The following is a 5,334-nucleotide window of genomic DNA, read 5'->3' as shown; positions in this document are numbered from 1 at the left end:
CATAGACAAGGTTTAGACTTTCCGGATCCTCATGAATGCCGCCATCTATCTAGCTTATACCACGAAGATTCTGTTAGGGAATCTAAGAGATATGCGCCCGGCCTAAGGTAGAACGGAAGTGGTTGTCAATCACGCGCGTTCATAGGTGAGAATGATGACGAGTGTCACGGATCATCACATTCATCAAAGTGTTGTGCAACGTATATCTTGGAATAAGAATAAAAGAGAATTGAATAGAAAGTAATAGTAATTGTATTGAAACTTGAGGTACAGCATAGCTCCACACCCTTAATCTATGGTGTGCAGAAACTCCAGTATTGAAAATACATAAGTGAAAGGTTCAGGCATGGCTATGCTCAATGGCCTCCTAAGATGAAGAATAATACAAAACTGAGACCAAAGATGAGACGTGGTCAAAAAGACATCTAATACAATAGTTAAATGTTCTATTTATAATGAACTAGCTCCTAGGGTTTACATGAGTAAGTAATTGATGCATAAATCCACTTTCGGGGCCCACTTGGTGTATGTTTGGGCTGAGCTTGATCTATCCACGAGCTTAGGCTTTTCTTGGAGTTGAACGCCAAGTTATAACGTGTTTTGGGCGTTCAACTCCGGATCATGACGTGTTTCTGGCGTTTAACTCAAGACAGCAGCATGAACTTGGCGTTCGACGCCAAGTTACATCGTCAATTTCCGAATAAAGTATAGACTATTATATATTTCTGGAAAGCTCTGGATGTCTACTTTTCAATGCCGTTGAGAGCGCGCCATTTGGAGTTCTGTAGCTCCAGAAAATCCATTTCGAGTGCAGGGAGGTTAGATTCCAACAGCATCAGCAGTCCTTTTGTCAGCCTTTTTCAGAGTTTTGCTCAAGTCCCTCAATTTCAGCCAGAAATTACCTGAAATCACAGAAAAACACACAAACTCATAGTAAATTCCAGAAATGTGAATTTAATCATAAAAACTAATGAAAACATCCCTAAAAGTAGCTTGAACTTACTAAAAACTACCTAAAAACAATGCCAAAAAGCGTATAAATTATCCGCTCATCAATGTGCTGGATGCAATTTTCAAAATTTTTCTAGTTCTCTCCCTAATTTTCAACATCGCAAAAACTAACATGAACAATTAGGACTAAAATTGAACTAGGTGTTATACTATTCACAACATCCAATCACAACTTCTATCTATAAAATATATACCATGCAAAAGAAAAAATGTCAAATGCAGTAACTAGGAATAAACTAAGATATATATATATATATATATATACCAAAAGAAAATGCAATGCAACAGTCAAAAACACTCCAAATATCTACAAGAAACATAATAAAAGAAAACAAAAAATAAAATGCAAAGTGTTCGGAAAAAAAAATTTACACCCTAAAAATGACGAATCCTGCCCCACACTAAAGTTGCACGGTCCTCCGTGCACAAACACGATCTGAGGGGAGTGTCTCTCAAGTGCTCCACCTTCAGCTGGTGGATGCGGGAGCTTGTGTTGTGTGAAAATCGTCAGGTCCAATGCATTCTTGGCATCTTCGTCCACGGTGTCCTTCTCCTCTTCCAGCTCCTTGCCTTGATGTCTTATCCTCAAAAAGAATGAATAAAGTATAATTATGAATCATAGGGCAAGTAGCATAAAACGATAAAGGAGAGAGCAAATACATTGTATACTTGGAGCCAAAAGAAACAAACTAGCATTTAATTGAGGAAGTTTACATAGTGGTGTGGCATGATAAAAAGAATAATGAGCCATGTGGTTATCCGATTGACTTCGTTAAAGATTTGTTTTAAAGCCAACTCAATTGTCTATAAATTTGTGTCTAATAGCTATTTCCAAATTCCAAACGTCGAAAACGTTATAGGGCTTGAAAAGTGACAATTCAGATTGGAGATTTCACATAAACGCGAATTAGATTCTCCTAACACAATCTCTACATACCTAAGAGCTATTTGAGTCTTTCCTTTCCCATTCTATTCCCTTTTTTCTATACAAAATATTCTAGACAAAGTATTCACAAGGTCCATCATATATTGTTCAAGAAGATATCCTTTCAAATTATGCAAACTATGGAATATGGAAATTCTTTCTATCCAGTCAAGGATTAATACCTACATCAAAATATACACAAAGTCTAGTCATAGAACAAGTTTCTCTTCGCTAACAAATTGCATCTATTTGCATCGGAATACATATAGGAACTTCACTCGAGATTAGGAGTTTTATGCTAATTTTTATATGTCATATCTTAAATGTTTTTTTAATATAGACGTTAGCATTGCATGTCCTGATATAACGTCTCTTTCCTTCATACGCATTATGTATTATAATAACATTCTTATGTGCATTAAAGAACTAAGGGAATGAGGGAAGGTGACCCCCAAAGATAAGATAATTGAGAAGATCTTTCGGTATGGGAAGGTGATCGAATCGAGATAATCCTTCGGTAAGGGAAGGTGATCGGCAAACTATTGGGAACCTTCAGTAAGGGAAGGGGACTCCCATCTATTTTATAATAATATATCTTTGTTGCCATAACTTCCTTCTTGTATATGTCTAAATAACCTTGATTGTAAATTGAACTCAGGGAATGATCTTTCGGTAAGGGAAGGCGATGACCCCCAAAGACAAGATATCGATATGATCATTCGGTAATGAAAGGTGAACGATCGAGATGATCCTTCGGTAAGGGAAGGTGATTGCCAAAACATTTGGGATAAGAACCTTCGATAAGAGAAGGGGACTCCCACCATTTATACCGATTTGAGCTTAATATCTTCCATAAAAATTACGAGAAAAGGTAATGAAAAATACAATAAAAAGTGTGGTCATGATTGTTCTTCTGTTATCCCTTTTTTTTATGATTATGTTTATTATTTCATTCAAAGATCTTCCTTTTATCCAAAGTTCCTTTGTGTTTATTGTATGATATTGTTTAAGATCTTTATTATGATCAGATCTATTTTGTTTGACTTATCTCTGCCAATGTTACTATTCTTCTCTTATTTACTATTTATTTTGCCTTACTTTATGGCCTGTGAGAACATCATATTAAGGTTTATGAGTTTGCATTCTATATGTTTTAATGCTATAGGCATTTTGTATACGTCACACATGTCATAACATAAGTAAATGAGAAGCATCTAAAAGTTACACCCCTCCGACTAATAAATACTTTTGGAAATAGCAATTGAACAACATTGTATTATCACTATTTTTATTTTAAAACTCAGAGTAGTTGGGGATAGATACGATGACACCATATAGATAAACTATTGAGAAACTTCTGTTTCTCACCCCTCTGTCAATACCATCATCAGGAACGACTCAGTACAAAGCCATACACTGCTTGATTGAGGTGAAAAGACAAGTGCACTATTAGGAGTAAGATATTAAGGACGTAGATACGAATGTTAAGCGCTTACCCGAATTCATATTAAAAAGGAAGAATAGGCGATAGTTTTAGTCATAGTTATACAAATTAAGAGAATTAGGATTATCTATATGTATTGTTTTATCTTTATTAAGTAATTGCAATTGTGATTATGATGTTTTTTTTTTATGATTATTTGGTATGAATAAAGCTTGTCATTGTTTGTGCCTTCATAGTTTAGTACGCCTGTTTTTTATGTTAGTACCTCTAGATCTACTTATATTTTTCAACTAGTAACCATTCTAATAAAAACTAGTTATTCAATGTTTTTACACATAAATTATTTTATATAAAGATTTCATATTGTTTTAAAAAATTTCGCAACGTTTTTGAATATCAGCTACCAAATATAATCCAAATAAAGCTTAACCCTGTTTAAAAGCATTAAGGTGTTACATTTTGGTATCAAAGCAATTTGATCTCATAAGGCCGCATTCTATGCTTGCAAGATTAATTTAGTATCATTTTGTTATAATTAGTGTCATACAATGAAATCTATTCTATGTGATGAAATTAGATTAGAAATATTTGATAATCTAATAATGAAATTCATTGTGCTCCTGAATATTTTGTTTGAGACTTATCGCCGTAATTGTTTTGATCAAAATGTGCATCTATAAATGTCAACACATAGATCATCTTGGAACACTCTACTCATAGTTAAAAATATAGCCAAATACACGAGACGTTCTTAAAAAAAGGATGAGTTAGGAAATTATGTTTTTGTCATTTTATATGTTTGGCATGCGTTATGTTTTTTTTTTATGTTGTTGTTGTATGATACCCTTGTCTGTTATTATGATTATTATTTTATGCATTGTTCCTTCTTTTCTTCTTTTATGCGCATACATTTTATGTTAATCATCCAAGTTCTTCCATATGCAAAATCCATCATCGTAATGTCTTTGTAATTGAGAGTACATGCATATCCTTATGGTTTTTTTTATAAATGTTATTTTTATAATTATTACTACTACTACCTTGAAAACCATTTAAGCCAAGAGTACATGCATTTCTATAAACTCTATGTGATTATTTAATATGTCCCGTTATCATGAAATTCTCTTAAACATGTGATGTTACACGATTTTTTATGTATGTCATTTATGTTACTATTACTATCCCTTTGATCAGAGGGAAGAAAAACAAATGTGAAGCAATTGACTTGCATGTTAAAGAAAACTAATTACCTTTACCTTCTCCAAACTCTGTTTATCATGTTTTTGGTTAACTTGATTTGACATTAGCTTCTTTGATTTGCTTTTCTTTTCTTCCTCTTTGGTGTTTGAATGAAAAAAAATAACTCTTCCTTCTTGTCTGACCAACATCCGAAGTGAATTTAGGCAGAAGCTTACGTTGTTTTCTCTTTGGATTGATTTGTCTTAGGGGATTCCATTTTCATTTAGCAGGATCATTTTGTTTCATAGGATTGGGCTGCAACAAAATAATTTAGGCCTGCACACTAAATCAACATCATCAAACTCACTTGGGTTATCAACCAAAATCAACATGTTTGTCATAATCAATTTGTTATATATTTACTATACTCAACAACTTGTCTAATTGCTCTTAAAGTGATGGCATATGATTGATTTAGTGATATGTGATTAATTATGCCTTTGCTCATGTGATTTGTATGGTTTTTGTATTTAAGATTGATGTGCTAGAATATTTCTTGATGATTGATGATCTTTATTGCTTGTTAGAGATTAAGTTGTAAATTCATATTCTTGCTTAGAGTAATATAGAAATAGTAAATTGTATAGCCAATTCTCTCGGTCTATGTACCACTTTTTCAAGTGAGGTAAGATTTCGGTGAAAACTGAATAAATCTAGTTTGTTGTCACCAAAATTTAGAATTATCCAAGATCTTTAGAGAGATTTATGATTTTTG

Source organism: Arachis duranensis, chromosome 3 (assembly GCF_000817695.3).
Source record: "Arachis duranensis cultivar V14167 chromosome 3, aradu.V14167.gnm2.J7QH, whole genome shotgun sequence".
Lineage (NCBI taxonomy): Eukaryota > Viridiplantae > Streptophyta > Magnoliopsida > Fabales > Fabaceae > Arachis > Arachis duranensis.
The sequence above is the reverse complement of the archived record's forward strand: the minus strand, read 5'-3'. Positions refer to the sequence as shown.